This window comes from Musca autumnalis, unplaced genomic scaffold (genome assembly GCF_047663935.1).
Source record: "Musca autumnalis isolate F117 unplaced genomic scaffold, ASM4766393v1 scaffold_3, whole genome shotgun sequence".
Taxonomy (NCBI): Eukaryota; Metazoa; Arthropoda; class Insecta; order Diptera; family Muscidae; genus Musca; species Musca autumnalis.
Genome location: NW_027411866.1, coordinates 101,951,452 through 101,972,228, shown reverse-complemented (window position 1 = coordinate 101,972,228; position 20,777 = coordinate 101,951,452).

Here is a 20,777-nt window from a genome sequence, read left to right as displayed (position 1 = left end):
AACTAGCCCAATTGCTTAATCAAAGCACTCCTCATCCTGATAACATATCAGCGCAATGGCAAAGCATTGTCCACTCCATGCAAACAGCCGCAAAATCCACCAAGGAATCCATGGTATGATCAGGAGTGTCGTGCTGCCACCGAAGAGAAAAATGCGGCATATAGGACTACTTTACAATCCGTAGCAACGCGTAGCGCACGAGAGAAATACAGGGAGAAAAGGAGAGAGGAGAAACGTCTTTTCCGCAGGAAAAAGAGAGAGATGGAAAAGCGGGAGTGTGAAAAAACGAGATGTACAGGAGCCAGAATTAAGTCCGAAAATTCTACCAAAGAGTCAAGCATCAAACTGATGGCTTTGGTACAGGCACATCCTCCTGTAGAGACCAGCACGGTAATTTGGTAACTGATAGAGATAGTGTACTCAGGATATGGAAAGAACATTTTTCAAAACAGCGAAGACGACGAAGATACCACAGTCCCTATCCCAGAAGATGGTATTGAATGTATACCGCCCAGCCAAGATGAGGTAAAGTCAGCAATAAATTGGCTGAAGAATAATAAGGCAACAGGAGCCGATGGCTTACCAGCCGAGCTGTTCAAAACCGGAGGCGACACGCTGATAAGGTGTATCCATCAGCTAGTTAGCACTATCTGGCAGGAAGAACGAGTACCCGACGATTGGAACCTGAGTATCCTGTGCCCCGTCCACAAGAAGGGAGATAAGACTGTATGCTCTAACTACAGGGGCATAAGTCTACTCCCTATTGCCTACAAGATCGTGTCAGGGATATTGTGCGAACGACTAAAGCCTATGGTCAACGAGATAATTGGACCATACCAATGCGGCTTTAGACCTGGCAAGTCCACCATTGACCAGATATTTACCCTGCGGCAAATCCTGGAGAAGACCCAAAAGATGCAGATCGACACCTACCACCTTTTTGTAGATTATAAAGCAGCATTCGACAGCCCGCTGCGTTCAAAGGTATTCCAAGCCATGTCTGAATTTGGTATCCCCGCAAAGCTCACCCGGCTTTGCAAAATGACTTTAACTGACACGAGGTCATCAGTTAAAATAGGAAAGAACCTCTCCGAAGAGTTTGGTACCAAAAGAGGTTTCAGACAAGGAGACAGCCTTTCGTGTGATCTCTTTAACATCCTGCTAGAAAAGGTTATACGAGAGGCAAACGTCAAAAGAAGTGGCACAATCTACACCAATAGTCACATGTTACTTGCTTACGCTGATGATATAGACATCATAGGCCGATCAGTAAAAGAAGTAACCGATACCTTTATGAAGGTCGAAGTTGGTTCCTATAATATTGAGGTAGTAAAAGACTTCGTCTACCTCGGCACCTCCGTAAACACAACAAACGACATCAGTTGTGAAATAAAAAGAAGAATCGTATTGGCAAACAGATGCTACTTTGGTTTAAGTAAGCAGTTTAAAAACAAAGCCACATCTCGTCAAACAAAAATAACGCTCTACAAAACACTGATACTACCCGTGCTGATGTATGGCTCCGAAGCCTGGGTACTTGCGCAAGCAGACATGGCAGTGCTTGGTGTGTTTGAGAGAAAAATTCTTCGAAAGATCTACGGACCAATCTGCGTTGACGGTGAATATCGACGTCGCATGAACCACGAGCTGTATCTGCTGTACAACGACATCAATATTGTTAAACGTATCGAGATGCAGCGATTGCGTTGGCTAGGCCATATCATAAGAATGAGCGATGGTGACCCCGCTAAAAAGGTGTATAAACACGGACCGCTTGGCGGTGCACGCAGAATTGGCAGGCCAAGGAATAGATGGCGCAAACAAGTGGATGAAAGATGAAAAGGCGCTGTATTCCAGAAAGCGAAGCAACAAATAGAGAGAATTGGAGATCTTTTCTTAGTTCGGCCTATAGAACAAATGTTCTGTAATGGGCCAGCTAAGTAAGTAAGTAAGTAAGAGGATTTTAGATACAATATTTAACCGAACTACCTGTAATTTGACGTTTGAGTTTCCCAGTGGTCACACATCTCTCCAACATAGGTCTACATTTGTACCCTCAGCATTTATGCCAACGAGGGTACTTACATACATTTTCATACGGGTAAAATGTGCATCATCGAAATAATGGTTTTAGACACCAAGTATGTTTGGACGAAATCCGTTTCAGAAAATTTGGTGTCGATTTAGTAATGTCCATCCGTCTGTCTGTCCGATTTGGTCCAAAATTTGGCTTTCGTAATGTTTTGTCCAAACTTAGTTTAAGTTCGAAGATGAGTACTCTAAGGACTCCATGTCCTTTTCACTAGGAAAGTAGCATAAATCGGACAGAAACCAATGAAGGATTTATTTATTAACAATAATTTCAAAGTAGAAATAGGCCCAATGAATGCATATTTCCATTGTACGGATGACCTACTAGTCCATTGTATTATTTTCAACAACATTTCATATGCAAAATTAATAAAAGTTCATTATTCCCCATTTTAACTGAAGTGTATCTATTATTATGAGCAGCAAATCTACTGCCCTTAGTGGAAACATTACATAATCTTAATTAATTTCAAATTATACTTACGTTGGTTATTGATTGCTATACATGTATGACATTGAGGTATAAGAAAAATCATATTCTCATTTTCTTTAAATAAATTAAACCGTTCTTTTGAACTTTCAAGAAAAATTTACAAAGTGTATCTATTATTTTGAGCAGGTGTGTAGTTTAACTTCTAAAATGGTAGTATCGAAAAGATATGACTCCCAAAATAAGATACATAATGGACTATGTAGGTCCATTCCTCTAAGTGCCTCCTCTGCAATACTTTTGAACTTTAATCCTAATCCACATTTTTGTCAGCAAGTTTTTGTCAAATGTCCAAAAAAGGCTACAAAATACTGAAAAGACCCTAAATACATTCGATCTGACCGTAGATGAAAGTTTCAATTCACATAGGCTGAGGGTATATCTCTGTCGGCAATGCCAACTGATAGTTCTCATATATCAGTACCTCCGATTATGCGGTATTTTGAGTAATGTTTCACAAACATCCCAGGCTGGACAAGTGAGACTTCTCTCATATCAATGAGTGCACCCCGATTCATATTAGCTCAATGATATGGGACCTACAGTTTATCGCCGAGTCCGAACGGCGTGTCTTAAGACACCAGGAGACGTCGCCAACATTACTCAGGAATATTTTGCCACCGTTGGAAGCTTGATGTTGCCTGACCTGGGAATCAAACAGCATACCTTCTGAGTGCAAGGCGGATGTGCATCAGCGTTGCCGACAGTTTTAGATCGAAAATCGTCAAAAAAATCGTCAAATCGTCAACAAAAATTGGAAAATCGTCAAAAAATCGTCAACATGGTCTAAAACTAGGTTTGGTTTCCGTTTTATGCGATTTGTTCGCTGATAGTTTTGTCAAGGAGACTGACAACATAGAATATACAACCCACAGCAATAAATCCAACCCAATCTCTCTAAAATATCGCTTTATAACCGCTCTCAGAAGATGATAGTTTTCTTTATGGCTATCGAGTTTGCAGTAATGCAGCAAGGTATAGCTGGGTACTCGTTGTCATTGTAAATTTCGCTTGCTTGATAGTGTGACCGTTTATGTTTGTTGGTACACGTAATTTCAGCTGATGTAACACGATGATGAGGCAAAAACTATGAAAATACCTGTATTCCAGATATGTGCCTAGATATAGCCAATCCGTCTGGTAATTGATATAATACACTAGCGGACCCGGCGAACTTCGTCTCGCTATTAAGGAATAAAATTTCATACAAAAACTCAATTTTCGATTTTTCCAATTTTCCGACTTTTCCGGAGAGATTTTCCTAAATTTTCTTCCGTAAAGACCTTCTCCTCGAAAATACGAATAACTGACAAACAATTTTACAGAAATCGGCCTAGCCGTTCTCATTTTATGAATTACTATACATTTTTTACACCATTTTTATATATATAGATTAAAAAAGCTCATAAAATCGAGTTTGGAACATTGTTATCCTTAAGGTCTATCGTGAAATTTTGGCCAAAATATCGATATCGCCTTTTATTGCATGTAATTCTGGTTTACGTGAAAAATCGTCAATTTGGACCATAAAATCGTCAAATCGTCATTTTTCAATTTTGGGCCAAAAAATCGTCAAAATGACGATAAATCGTCAAATTCGGCAACACTGATGTGCATACCTTTGCAGCACGGTACCGTGGTGTATTTCAGTTAATTTTTTTGACCAAACTACCTGCAACTGAACATTTTGTTTTACTTGTTTATTTTCTAATTGTATCCTTTTGGAAAGAATTCTTGATTCCAGACGAATTGTTAAAACAACAACTGTTTATAAATAGTTCGGAGAGATTATACGAACAGATCGGGATCCTCAATACTTTTGCCTGTGTTATTGGCGATAATGATGTTTATATTTCTGATTGAAGATTTGAAAATCAATAAAAAAACCCTGTGTTATTCATTTGCAGTATGTAGGCCGATTATTTAAAATTTTTTGCATTACCCTGTAATTAGAAAATACGTTCACATTGTAATTATCACCGTTTTAGTTGCTGCTGTTGACACAAATAAATATTTTTTGTTTTTGCATTGTGTCTGATTGAATACTTATTGATCTACAACACACCCACTCATTTTATTAATTTTCATTTATTTTATTTTATTTTTTTTCTGATATAAACACAACAACAAATCGAAAATAATATTAACGTCCAATCTGAAGAAAATGAGACAAAACGGCAAACTGAACGTGAATGCTGAAAAAACGATAACTGAAAATAATGTGATGTGTCACCTTAAAGTCATTTCACATTGAATGCAACTGACTGTTGAGGTATAATGTCTGTCTATCCAGATGATATCTTATTGAGATATTTATTGCTTTCAACAAAATACAAAAAAAAAAAAAACATAACAATTTTGCCACAACAACCTTAGAAGCGTGTTGGAGGATTGGACTGCTGGGTTAGTGCAACAATTACTAGATATTGTTAACTGCTACTGTTGTTGCTGTTATTCGGAATGAATGGGGTTCTTGTTGTTGCTGCTGCCAGCTACTGTTATTGCTCGTATTGTTGCAGTCATCACGATCAATCGTCTATTTTGTGACTTTGGGCTGCTCCTCTAAGGTTAGCCACAATCAATGCTCAAGAAACGTCATGTCATTCCTGTGCTGTTAGTTTTGCTTACATAATTCCCCGTAAAGGGGCCTTTTTTGCTTTTATCCTGAAAATGGCAAATGTAAATTTCGTAAATTAATTATTTTTAATGACAAAAATATTTAATTTGTATAGACACAGTGTCGGGAGCATGACCTCGTATCATAGAAATTATAACTTCTAAAGAAAATATGGAATGAAAGGACTCTACTAGAGTTTATAAATAATATTCGAGATTAGTAGTGGTAAAAACAGTGTGTACCTTAACATTAAATCTGTCCGCCACTGTTTAGTGTGCACAAACACAGACTAAGTCCTCACCTTGTGTAAACTGAATCTAATGCACTACTAATTGTTTGCTATCCAAAAGAAAAAAAACATGAACATTTTAAACCACTGTTTCTTATCAGATAAATACGTTTTAAGGCGAAATTGGAGCAATGATAAAAATTAAATAAAACAAAGGATAACAAAGGGATTAACACCTTTAATTTTTTTCCCTAAGAAAAATCTATGATAAAAGTGTTTCAGAGAAAAATGCTTATGCTCATAATCTTTGAAAACTCGTGTACTCAATTATATAGAAATTATTATTTTCTGTTGCAGTTAAAATATAGTTGTAGTTAAAAGTAAATAAATGAAAATGAAAGTATAATTCAGGAGCGTACTTTACGATATGAAGTGGTTGGTTGAATGGTTGGACTATGTGATTGCGTAGAAATATTAAATATTAACTCAGGACGTTATGCATACAAATAGTTCAAATAACCGATAAGTAGGGCAGGAACAACTTGTTGTTCTTAAAAATGTTAACCAGACAGAGACTTGCGGATGGATGCAGTCCCAGACCCAAATTTTTATATCCTCAGATTTTAAGCTTACTAAACTTTTAAACTTTTAGATGTTTTTTCTCAAAAATGTTTTCCTGTAGCAGGAATGAGTGAAATTTTGCATATTAATGACTAAAATAACATTCATTCCATTTAAATATTATACAAGTTTTATGAAAGTACCAAGTTCACCCGCCAAGTCAAGGGTTATTGCAAGAGAAGTGGAATACATATCGTCGGTGTGATGCTTAAGTGTTCCATACGCCATTTTTGACATTTTGAGATAAAGGTACCGTACCAGGTTTTGAATCATGCTCTTTCAGATTTTTTGTTGGTTTTTTTTTCTATCTCTTATAGTTTCTGAGATATTCAGATGCCATTATGTTCCATATCCGCTTTGTGACCCAAAAAATCTTGTCGTTTTGTTCCTTATCCATAAAGCCTGGCGTATGGAACAAAACAACTTTGAACTTTTTAGTGCCATATCCATGTCGTTTGGCGTATGGAACAAAATAGGACAAAAACGAGTTGTTTCGCACCAAAAATGATGGCGTTTGGAACAAAAAATGTCCCATTTTTGCCAAGTTTCGAATAATGTGGCTTATGGAATAAATTGTTTTAAAGGACTTGGTTTAAAACTAAAGAATAATAGTTTCTAAATCCAAATATTTTTATACCCTCCACCATAGGATGGGGGTATATTAAGTTTGTCACTACGTTTGTAACTACTCGAAATAATCATTGTAGACCCCACAAAGTATATATATTCTTGATCAGCGTACAATTCTACATCGATATAGCCATGTCCGTCCGTCTGTCCGTCTGTGGAAATCACTCTAGCGTCCGAACGGATTGACGTAGGTTGATGAAATTTTGGGAAAATATGTTATTTTTACGTAGGACTTTTGGTATTGAAAGCGGGCTATGTAGGTCCACCCTTTCGTATAGCCCCCATACAAAATGACGCGTGACGCGTCGTCGTTTTAAGGAATTTTTAAGATATTTGGCCCATTTTACCACCGAATTGGTTGTAATTTGGTACTTTGTGTCTCCAGAGGCCAAAAAATATTCCTACCAAAGTTGGGTTATATAGGTCCACGTTTTGGTATAGCCCCCATATAAGGCCCCATATAAAGTACGCGTCATTTTAATATATTTTGAATGTATTAGACCCATTTGACCACAGAATTGGTTGTAATTTGGTATTTTGTGTCTTCAGAGGCCAGAAAACATTCCTACCAAAGTTGGGTTATATATACGGTGACCAACCGTACTCTATTATAGAGTACAGTACTCTATTTTATGTGTCTGTACTCTATTTTTTTAACGTACTCTATTTGTCCTCTATTTTCATTGGACGTACTCTATGTCCTCTATTTTTTATATGTTTTACAAATACATGTGAATACATACATAACCCAATTAATTAATTAGATCCATGATTCACCTGCGATATAAACGTCTTTTCACCGATCGACAAACGAGGAAAAGCCTCTTTTGCGGCAATATCGTATATAAGGTGGTGAAAGAAATGTTTAAGGATGCCTATATTTAACGGTATGTCACATGATGATCTTGAATGATAAATTCACGCATCAATGTTTTCTGGCATAATGGTTTTTGTACGATGTTCACGACCTTCTAACGTTGGCTAAGAATTCTTTAAACCAGTTTTGGTGTTTTATCGCCACACAAAGAATTAATTTCAAAGATGCACTCTTGCCGTGCATCCAGGTTGATTTTTTGAAGTCACTGTAAACAACACAACCAGAGCTCCGAAGTACTCGCGAGTAGAATATAGAAAAAATAAATCGAGTATACTATATTTTTACTCGTCTCTCGCGAAGCCTATTTCAGACTTGCTCGATTTTACCCGCGAGTGAAAAGTGTTTGCAAGTACGAGTACTTGAAGAGCACGAATTTTGCAAGAAAAAACGAATGGGAGTGAAAATGCTCGAAATAGAGTACGAGTTTACATGAAGTGTAAACCCGAGTGAAAAAGAATTAATATATTTTTCAAAAAATTGTTCTGTGTAGTGTTGGGGGAAGTAAGGGGAATATATTAAGGGGGGCACAAGTTTAGGACGGGGAAGTTGATGGGGGCAAGTTGAGTGGGGACAAGTAACAAGTCCCCGCCCTCAACTTGCCCCCTCTCAACATGACCTAGCCCCATCATTACCTCCCTCAACACCCCCAAAACTACACATTTTTTTAAATATATCAATTCTTGTTCACTTGATTTTACTCTTTGAGTAAACTCTTACTCTATTTCGGAAATTTTACTCACACTCTTATTTTTAAACCAGGAGTATTCGCGAGTGCTACCATATAAAACAAAAGTGTGGAGAGTAAACTTATTTACTCTTTGAGTACCCCTACTCGAGAGTACTTTTTACTCGCAAGTAAAAAGAGAAAATCGGAGCTCTGAACACAACACATGGTCGTTCGTCAAACTGTACTAAGTACGTTTATGCTAAAAAACGTCAAACTCTAAATGGAAATTCCAATTAGGGCCTGTCAACACGTAGTTTTGCTTAGACCAGAAACATATGTAGTAGCCATCGGTTATGTACTCTATTTTCATCCAAAAATATTGGTCACCGTAGTTATATAGGTCCACTTTTTGGTATAGCCCCCACATAAGACCCCTTATAAAGTACGCGTCATTTGAATATATTTTGAATGTATTAGACCCATTTGACCGAAGAATCGGTTGTAACTCTGTATTTTGTGTTTCCCGAGGCTAAGAAACATTTCTACCATAAAATGTTTATATAGGTCCACGTGTTGATATAGCCCCCCATAATACAATATCTCCCGATTTTCGATATTTTGACCGTTTTAGCCTAAATATCACACCGAGATGGCTGAAATTTGATATTTAGTCTTCTTTAGGCGTATAAAACTTTCCCCCAGAAATTGTTAGGTATAGGTCCACGCCATCATATAGCCCCCATAGAACGGTACCTTCCGCACTTCGGTATTTTGAAGGTTGTGGCCACATTAATCCACCGAAATGGCTGAAATTTGTGGTGGAGGGTATAAAAAGTTCGGCACGACCGAACTTAACGCTTTTCTTACTTGTTTAATATTGTATTGTTATATGAAAACGAAAATTTATCAATCGTTTAAACAAAAAATCCCTAGTTTAAAGAGAAAATGTTGATGCAAGTCCACAAAAATATACGCAAAAAGGTCCATTCGACTTGAAGCTAGTGTAGACACATGGTATTATAAGAAAAACGTGTTTAAATGTTTTATGTTACCTTAGAAATGCAAAATATCAATCCGTTTTGTCCGATCGAAATTTTTACCACCAAAAAAGTCGTGATAAGTGGAGGCAATTCCTTAAATAAGTGTTAAGGAAACCTAAAATTATGGTCCTTGTTTTATTTATATGAGAAAAATAAATGTTTCATTTAAAGTCCTGATTTTAAACTCCACAGTAGCACTTCATATAAGGGAGGTGGAATACGATTGATAAAAAGTGTTTTGGTTGAAATGTGACAAAACGTGTTCCATGTGACACAAACTGCCAAAAACATTGAAAAAGATTCCATGGAAAAATTCAGCAACTTTTTGCAATTATAAAAATTGGCCATAACTTCTAGACTATTACAGATATCTGACTAAAATAAACTTCTGGTATATTCTATGAGTTTAGTTAAGGAGAACTGAGCTCTTAAAGTATTGGATTATTGCACCATTTTTATCCTGTATGGCCTTAAACATTAACTTGAGTTTTTCTCGAATCAGGCAAATGGCGTATGGAACACTTAAGCATGACACCGACGATATGCTAACTAAAGAACATCAATTTCTTTTAAACAAGGTTTATTACCAATGAGACGTCGATAATCCGAAATTCTAAGATGGTTAGGTTATGTCGAAAAGAAGGGCGATATAAAAACAAATAAGTAGAGACAATTTGTAGTACGGGAGGAAATTGTGGTTCTCTACACAAAACCCATTATATATTAGGCAGTAGGCCCGTTATCTAGCAGACACATTATTGCAATTTGCATCAGGGGGACAGGTCAGTAGTTATTGTTCCATATGTAGGCTACTTTGCCGGTATGTGCCCTCCAGGAATTAAAATATTGACCAAAAATAAAATTTGTATATTTTGCATACAAAAGTAATGGTCTATGTCACCCTCTAAATAATATGAGATCATCATGCAAAGTTATAGGTATTTTCTTCTACCTAAACTGTTACCTCGTGCAAAATTTCGTGACTATTGAGCTATAATTGCGACCTCTAGAGTGTTAATTACTACACTACAAACAAAAAACTGGATATATTAGGCTGTAGCTCTGTTATCTGATCACGTACATCAAAGTAATCGACATCAGTGCAAAGGTCAAGAGATCGTCTTCCAAATATAACTTAAGAGAGAAGAATGAGTCTTTCAGGAACAAATATATAAGCTGTATATTAAAATTTTTCACAAATTTCACACAAAATTTATGGTCCATTTAACCCTCTAAATATTATCCGATCGCCATCTCAAATTTCAAGCTACTTCTTTGTCATATACTCTTACCATATGTAAATATTTCGCATCGATCGGACTATTATTGCGACCTACAGAGCCGCGACAAAATTGGATAAAAATTATGTTTCTGGTCTCTTTCACCCGCTAAATATTCCACGATCATCTCCAACAAAAATAGGGATCTATTCTGGTCTAAACCCGACCTCCATGCAAAATTTCGGGACGATCGGTCCATAATTGCGGCTTGGAGTTTGATTACAATTTATAATGGACGGACGGACAGACGGACACTCATCTCAAAATCGCTTTATCTCGTCGATATGAAGATTGGTATACGACATTGGGGGTCGGTGTTACATGAATTTTTACCAAAACAAACTTATAATACCCTTTCCACATAGTGGTGTGGGGTAAAAAAATTCAGCCATTTCGGAGGAATATTGAGACCATAACCTTCAAAATACCGACAATCAGGAGATACCGTTCTATGGGGGCTATATGAAGGCGTAGACCTATACCGACAAATTTCGTATGGAAAATCTTATACCCCAAATGAAGACTAAATACCAAATTTCAGCCAGGGTCTCCAAGGAATATTTCGTTGCATTACAAACGGAGTGACAATTTTAATTATACTCTCGATATTATGGTGGAGGGTATAAAAAATTCCAGCTGCCCCACCTGCCACCTGGAAAGTTATTCCCCTTATACCAACCCTGTAAAATCGCCAAAATGCCGAAAACCGGGAGGAACGTTTATATGGAAGTTATACCTAAACTTGGTCCTTTCTTGATTTTTTTGCAAATAGGTATGTTGTTCCCTCGGAACTCAAAATGCAAAATTACATCGAAATATCGGGAGGTACGTTTATGTGGGACCTATACCTAAGCTTGCACTTATATTGAACATTTTTTGCAGAACACAAACTGCAAAATTAGAGCCAAATCTATTTGAAAATTTGGCCAAAATCAATAAAATAAAAAGGATTCCTGTCAGTCTACTAATGTATTTTTTACTCCTCGAGAGTAGTTCCTTTGTTTTGTCCTCGTCTGGGTTCCCCAATAGGATTTTTGTATTTTTCCCTTCTCTTCAGTGTTCCAGAGGGATATATGAGCATTCCTTGTCCATGCCTTTAGTCCTAGACTCGCCGCTTTTAAAGGCTTAGCATTATCTAGGTTTATTGTTATATGATCCCTGGCTCATTTTGCTAGGGAGTTAGCTATCTCGTTACCCCTAATTCCTGTATGTCCTGGTACCCATATAATGTGAACCGAACATTGATGGGAGTAGTCGTTAATTGACATTTTACATTGCAAAACAGTTTTTGATTTTATTGCCTTGTTTGTTATAGTTTTAATTGCTGCTTTACAGTCCGTTAGAATGTTTACGGTGGTTATCCTAAAATCAGTTCAGACACTCTGTAATCGCTCAGATTTCGGCCTGGATGATCGTGTTATGATCCGTTAGTCGAAGGGATATTCTCGTTTCCTGGTCTATGATATAGAGACCCAGACCCGTCCTCCCCCTTAGCACAGCCCCATCTATAAACTCGCAACTTTCAACTGGCATCCGTTCTGGGGTTCCATCGATCCACATGTCTCTGTCCGGTATTAAGATTTCACACAAAGCCACCTCACTTGTTTCAGGTATACGGTCTATTGATTCATCCGTTGTTAACTGTAATATGTTTTGGTGGTCCCTTCCGATCCAGTCGCTCATCGACTTAAGTCTTATAGTTGATATGGCTCCTTCATACCTTACCTGATTTTATATTTGTGATTTTCCTAGTTGGTATAGTAACCATTGTACCGCTAATACTAAAGCAACACATTCTTTGGACTTTTTGCAATATTTTCAAATTGCATGCTTTGTCCATAGCACCACCACACTACAGATGTAAGTTAGTATCGTTCTAATTACGCTACTGTATAACCTGTGTATCATTCTAGGATTGCAACCCTATTTTGAGCCTATAGCTCTCCTGTAGGTTGACCAACATCTGGCGGCTTTATTAGCCTTTTCCTGAATGTGGTCTTTCCATTTCAGTTTTCTATGCCGAATTACTCCCAGGTACTTAACTGTTGGAGAAATTGCTATTGTCTTATGTAGGAAAACTGGTTCTACTTTTGTTTTTCTTGTGAAAAGACATAGTTCTGTTTTTTTTTTCGGTTTTACATTCAGATCTTTCGGTCTAGCCCTAATTGTAAGCTATTTTAAGAGCCGTTTCGGTCGTCTGCATTGCAGACGGGTTCAAATCCCTCGTCGGTTAAAGTCCTTAGTAGACCATTTATGGTAGTGACACCCAGAAGAGGCAATACACATAAATAAAAAAGTTGGTATTTCCCAAAAATTATATACAAAACATGCAAAATAAACAGTTTTGTTGGGTTTTTATACTAAAATCTTCAATTCGCGGTTGGAAATTTATTAAAAACTGAATATTTTTTATAAAATAACATTAGTTTGCAAATTCAGTCAATCTCAACTTCAATGGTTTGGCAGAATTTTGAACATACAAAACACCGGTTCGTTATTGTTGAAAAACACTGGATAAATGCATATCTTCAATTATTTTTATTTAAAAATTAATAATTAGTTTTTGTTAAATTTTTGCCATCTTTTTATTAAAACACTCGTTTTTAATACATTTAATTACAATACACTGTTCCCTTGGGATTTTCCAATCTTATTTGAAGTGTTTCATAATAAGTAACATGTTCTGAACTAGACATCTTCTGTTCTAGACTGCAAACACACTTTGGAGCCACTAAAATCAATCGTCACCTTGTGTTGGGTCCCAGGGCATTGCAACATCGAAGGAAACGAGGCAGCCGACGAACTGGCACGCTGTGGATCGGAGTCACAAACCATTGAAATCGACTACTCCATCAAAACCACGCCAAACTGCAGCATATCAAGGGCAATCTGGCCAATCCCGTCCAAGTCAAGAACCGCCTCACTGCTCTCAATGAGGAAATCAGACCTCAAACTAGCAGTGGGGATCATCACGGGTCATTGCAGAATAGGATCCATGATGAGCAAATGGGAAGCAGACCACACGGCTGACTACTGCAGGCTGTGCAAGGATGAGGAAGAAATAGAAACGATCGAGCACCTTTTATATCGCTGTCCTATGCTCCTTTCTAGAAGACAACGCACCATGGGTGTGCACACCATCCAAGCTCTCAGAGCATTCTGCCAAGCAGAGCCGTCGGATCTATTACACATGGCAAATAGCCTAAAATGGCTCCAACGTGCTGAGAACAGGACAAGCACTATTCCTACATAGTAGCATTGTCAACCACGTCCGAGCTACAACTTACTTCTATTATCACAACTACAATTTCACTACTTCTATATCTAACCTCCACATCTACACTCTCATCTACAATCTCTTCCTACTCCTATAGTTGCATCCGAAAATCACACCCAATCTGCAGACATCGCCTATACATCACTACATCCCACCCGTCATCACCTTCAATACCATCACCACCACACCTGAACTATTGGATTCTACGCATCTACAACCACATCACTCACAAGCTCCGTCTACCCACAACTACTATCACACATCCACATCTCCTTTATATCACAATCACAACTACAATCCATTTCAACTTTCAGGATGATCACAATGGACCCCAAGGTCTCCGAGTGGAGTGGCTGCTATCACAGCAGCTACGCATCCTAAAACCTAACCTAACCTAACATCTTCTGAATATCTTTGATGTGTAAAAGTGTAATTTAATTGATTAAATTTGTTTATATTGTCTCGCTTCCGCCTAAAAATGCGTTCATGTATTTCGCAAACTATCGTGCGACTGCCGTTACGTATCCTATGCGATAATTTGAATGTACATTTGTCCAACTATGTTCCATAAATGAGAGCCAAATGAGAAATGAAAACAAAATCCTCATACATATACATACAAATATTGGAATATGTGTGATTTGTTTTGTTTGAAAAATAAAATGTGTCGGTATTTTGAATTATTTTATTTAATTGATTTCTTCAAAATTATGAATGAAAGCGCCATTGAAACGTTGTGTAGAGTCCCGTCATTCATTAGAGCCGGTGAAAAATTGATATGTTTGGCGATCTATGACTGTATCCTCTAATTCTGATTGGAGCGTCCTGGATCAACGCGCAAAATATTTAGCGATATGTTTGCTCTGCTAATGCTATGCATGTCTGTTGATTTCCTAGAGTTGAAAGTCGTAGCTCATGGTGCGCATTTAAATCCCATTCTAACAGTGACCTAATGCCAGGTGAATAATCTGGGACACAATTGTTAATCGGCGGGATATACACACTCAGCGGGATATATACAGCTAAAGCGAGATATGCGTATTCTGGACAGATTGCTGCAATAGAATAGAATAACATGTGTATCATTTCGAACTCTAGTACAATGCAAGCGGAGTACGTTGCATCCATCACAACTCCGATTAACCCAATGGAACGTTATCTCGGTCAGAGTTGTCACCCTAACAACTACATATTTGAGTTCCTCTATTGCAGCGGCAAAAATTTTTTTCGGGGCAAGTCAATACTTTTTGAAATGTAAAGGGTCGTTCGTAGACAGAAGACCTGCTAAAGATCTTTTATAGACAAAAGACCTTATAAAGATTTTCTACAGACAGAGGACCTTTTCCTTTTGTGTTCCATAAACATAAGACATTTTAAAGGCCTTCTATGGACAGAAGACCTGTTAAAGGACTTCTGAGAGGTATTCTATAGATGGAAAACCTTTTAAATTCGTTCTATAGACAGAGGACCTTTTATAGTTCTAGTTCTATAGACAGAAGACTACTTTATAGACATAAGACATTTTTAAGGTCTTCTATAGACAGAAGATCTGTTAGAGGTCCTATAGACAGAAGACTTGATAAACTTGATAAACACAGAAAACGTTCTATAAACAGAAAACTTTTTAAAGGTCTTCTATAGATGCAGACATTTTAGAGATTTTCTATAGACAGATGGACTGTTAAAGGCTTTCTGTAGACAGAAGACCAAATAGTGATCTTGAGTGCGTAAAATAATTCTCGAAAGAAGTACCCACTTCAGTCCAAACTTTGCACATCGTAATAATTTTTTCAAATCCGTAGATTTATTATGATGCTTTTGAACTAGGTCACGAAAAAGTCATAGCAACGTAATCGGGACCACAAAGAGTCCAATTTTCAATGACTCGTTCAAGCTTTTCGACTGGTAACTGGTGAATGGCACATCTGATGTTTTCCCCCAAGATCGGAATCGAAGCGACTTTATCCGCATACAACGGATGTCCAACGAAGTGATATGAGACGATCTTGGTGGCCAATCGTCTGGTTCAATAAATCCATTGATTGATGCGATGCGCCGTTTTGTTGAAACCAAATGTCGCCAAGATTACGAGCTTCAATTTCAATCATCAAATAGTCGGTTATCACGGCGCAATAACGGTCGCCATGGACGATGAAGTCCTAACCGGCATCATTTTGAAGAATAGGGTCCGACGATTTCACCGACCCACACACCGTTATTCTTCTGGATAAAGTGGCAGCTCTTGAATCTCTTTATGTTGCTATTCTTGCCAAATGTGGCAATTTTGCTTCTTTATATACCTACAAAGCCAGAAATGTGCCTCATCACTGAAAAAATTAGGCTCAAAACACACTCCCCACATAGCGCGAATATTCGTAATAAAGTTAACGATTTGTAAACGTTGTAGAGGTGTAAGTTTTTCCATGATAAATTGTCTAACATTACTAAACAAAAATAATATGAGCAAAAAAAGGCTGCTGAAAAAAGTACCTCTTGTTGGATCACCCCTTATAAAAATTAATTTTGAAAACCCCAGGACTTGCGCACTATACACAATCCCTCATTTAATTTATCAATTTATGAAACTGAATGTTTTAAAAATGGTCCACACTGCCCATTCTCCATTTAAGGCCCCAAATCTTCTTCTCCTCCTCCTTCTTACCACTTTGACACGAAAAAAATACCTCAAACTATCGATCTTTTTAATCAAAATCCATTGTCACCTATTAGTTTGATCGTGGTGACATTTGAGTGACATCGTCATGCGACTGCAGTCGTATTTTATATTTATTGTCGTAGAGTTGGAGTTATTTCGACAATCATCCAAACCTACCAACGCTGCATGGATGTGTGTCGCCGACCAAATGACGGCGTCATCATCATATCTCTTTATTTTATTTTATTTTATTTTATTTTGTTTTTTTTTTTTTTTTCTTTGTAGACTTATTTTCCTAGGCTTTGAGGTTGGAAATTGACATCCAGAATTATGGCGCATAGGTTCCAAAGCCTTCTCAGGTGTCAATGGGAATAGAAATTATCAGTGTTTGGGTTTTGGGCGGTTGTTTAAATGTAGTTGGGGGAGAGGTGGTTCTTTTCTTCTCTTTCTGCTTGTTATGATTGTCGTAATTACACCTGAGTTGTGTCGTGACTTTATTAAGTTGTGTCTCCCTGGTTGTCGTTTTGGTTTGGTTCGGAGGTTGGTTGGTTGCTTGCCATAAATTCTTGATTCCAATGATTCCTTGTGGGGTTTTTGTGGTAACCACAACATGAAGGTAGAGCTGATATTGGTGACAATGGCTGTGTAACTGGCTGCTGCCAATGTTGCTGTTGGTTGTGGTGGTGGCGGTGTTGGCGTTGTTGCTGACAACGATGATGATGGTATGTTTGGTGTTTTTAGAAATGATATCATGCATGGGGCGGCCAGCAATCATCAATAGTTTCTCAACCCTGCTACATACTAGCACAGCTTAGATTGTTGCCTCACATAGCCGGGGTTTGTTTTTGGTTTGCGGCGGGGAGGTGATTGACTAGTTAGCTGGTTGGCGGTTTAAATGGTTTTCATTCGGTTATCCATTTCATGGAGGAATTGTTTGGCTGTTTGTCAATTCCAGTGGAAAGAAAATATGGCCTGCAATTAATCATGATTTGTTGTATGTCGCTGACGAAGACAATGACTATGGCAAATAAAGAGCTTCGATCGCCAACAACTACGACTGTAGTAAACTGAGTTGTTGCAATCTGTTTGCGACAATCACATTGAAAAATCATGTAACATATCACAATATCACACAATTGTGGTTCAATAAATATGTATATTTTACATTATAAGTATGTCTGTCCGGCTGAACATTATCACCGTCCGTCAGTTTGCCCTCCCGTCTGTACTAAGAACATATCACCACAGTAGCCTGTATTTAACCATTCAAACCCAGACCGGCACTAATTTACCATTTGTATGCAACTTATTCTAAATTGTAAATGGATGCCGTGTGACGAGATGTAAATGTTTGTTGTTTTTGTATAGAACAGAAATCTACAGAAGCAAGGAAAATATATTTAGTTCGCTACTTCGTTTGTTGAATCATTTTCTTGAGTTGAAATGAAAATGACTGAGTTAGTGGGATCCCTGGATTTACAACGATAGTCTTTGGCATCCCTAAGAAATACATACATACATACATATGTTCCTACAAACATCCCCGGAGGGACAAGGAAGTTTTCTCCCATATCAATGAGTGCTCCATGATCGTATTGGTTGCACGGCCAATGAGGATGCCCCTATCAGAATTAGCGGAAAGTGTCACAGTTCGCCAGAAATAACCATCGTGTTACTTTCTTGGTTTGACAAATGACGTCACATGGCAATCCGTCGTTTCTCTTGGATCAGAACATCTCCCCATAATTGTCTCCATCAGCAGCTTAGCAAAGACCCTTAAGGCTTTAGTCTTCTATAGACAGAAGACCTCTTGAGGTCTTCTATGGACAGAATACCTCTTGAGGTCTTCTATAGAGAGAAGAAATCTTGAGGTCTTTTAAAGAGAGAAGACCTCTTGAGGTCTTCTATAGAGAGAAGGCCTCTTGAGGTCTTCTATAGAGAGAAGACCGCTTGAGGTCTTCTGTACTGAGAAGATCTTTTGATGTCTTCTAAAGAGAGAAGACCTCTTTAGGTCTTCTATAGACAGAAGACCTATGGAGGTCTTCTATAGAGAGAAGACCTTTGGAGGTTTTCTATAGACAGAGGACCTTTGGAGGTCTTCTATAGACAGAAGACCTCTGGTTTTCTATAGACAGAAAACCTCTTGAGGTCTTCTATAGACAGAAGACCTTTGGAGGTCTTCTATAGACAGAAGACCTTTGGAGGTCTTCTATAGACAGAAGACCTTTGGAGGTCTTCTATAGACAGAAGACCTCTGGAGATCTTCTATAGGCAGAAAACCTCTTGAGGTCTTCTATAGACAGAAAACCTCTTGAGGTCTTCTACAGACAGAAGACCTTTTGAGGTCTTCTATAGACAAAAGACCCCTTGAGGTCTTCTATAGACAGAAGACCTCTTGAGGTCTTCTTTAGACAGAAGACCTTTGGAGGTCTTCTTTAGACAGAAGACCTTTGGAGGTATTCTATAGACAGAAGACCTCTTGAAGTCTTCTATAGACAGAAGACCTCTTGAGGTCTTCTATGGACAGAATACCTCTTGAGGTCTTCTATAGTGAGAAGAAATCTTGAGGTCTTTTAAAGAGAGAAGAAATCTTAAGGTCTTTTAAAGAGAGAAGACCTCTTGAGGTCTTTTGAAGAGAGAAGACCTCTTGAGGTTTTCTATAGAGAGGAGACCTCTTCAGGTCTTCTGTAGACAGAATACCTCTTGAGGTCTTCTTTAACAGAAGACCTTTGGAGGTATTCTATAGACAGAAGACCTCTGGAGATCTTCTATAGGCAGAAAACCTCTTGAGGTCTTCTATAGACAGAAAACCTCTTGAGGTCTTCTACAGACAGAAGACCTCTTGAGGTCTTCTATAGACAAAAGACCCCTTGAGGTCTTCTATAGACAGAAGACCTCTTGAGGTCTTCTTTAGACAAAAGACCTTTGGAGGTATTCTATAGACAGAAGACCTCTGGAGATCTTCTATAGACAGAAGACCTCTTGAAGTCTTCTATAGACAGAAGACCTCTTGAGGTCTTCTATGGACAGAATACCTCTTGAGGTCTTCTATAGTGAGAAGAAATCTTGAGGTCTTTTAAAGAGAGAAGACCTCTTGAGGTCTTTTAAAGAGAGAAGACCTCTTGAGGTCTTTTAAAGAGAGAAGACCTCTTGAGGTCTTCTATAGAGAGGAGACCTCTTGAGGTCTTCTATAGACCGAAAACATCTTGAGGTCTTCTACAGACAGAAAACCTCTTGAGGTCTTCTATAGACAGAAGACCTCTTGAGGTCTTCTATAGACCGAAGACCTTTTGAGGTCTTCTATAGACAGAAGACCCCTTGAGGTCTTCTTTAGACAGAAGACCCCTTGAGGTCTTCTATAGACAGAAGACTTCTGGAATTCTTCTATAGACAGCAGACCTCTTGAGGTCTTCTATAGACAGAAGACCTCTTGAGGTCTTCTATAGACAGAAGACCTCTTGAGGTCTTCTATAGACAGAAGACCTCTTGAGGTCTTCTATAGACCGAAGACCTTTTGAGGTCTTCTATAGACAGAAGACCCCTTGAGGTCTTCTATAGACAGAAGACCCCTTGAGGTCTTCTTTAGACAGAAGACTTCTTGAGGTCGTCTTTAGGCAGAAGACCTATTGAGGTCTTCTATAAACGGAAGACCTCTTGAGGTCTTCTATAGACAGGCAAACTCTTGAGATCTTCTATAGACAGAAGACATCTTGCGGTCTTCTATAGACAGAAGACCTCTTGCGGTCTTCTATAGGCAGAAGGCCTCTTGAGGTCTTCTATATACAGAAGACCTTTTGAGATCTTCTATAGACAGAAGACCCCTTGAGGTCTTCTATAGACAGAAGACTGTTTGAGGTCTTCTATAGGCAGAAGAATTCTTGAGGTCTTCTATAGACAGAAGACCTCTTGCGGCCTTCTATAGGCAGGCAAACTCTTGAGAAATCTGCTATAGACCGAAGAACTTTTGAAGTCTTCTATAGACAGAAGACCACTTGAGGTCTTCTATAGACAGAAGACTTCTTGAGGTCTTCTTTAGACAGAAGACCTTTTGAGGTCTTCCATATAGAGGTCTTCTATAGACAGAAGACCACATAAGATGTTCTATAGACAGACGAACTCTTGTGGTCTTCTATAGACAGAAGACCTCTAGAGGTCTTCTATGGACAGAAGACTTCTTGAGGTCTTCTATAGACAGAAGACCTCTTGGGGCCTTCTATAGGAAGAAGACCTCTTGAGGTCTTCTATAGACAGAAGACCTTTTGAGGTCTTCTATAGACAGAAGACATATTGAGATTTTCTATA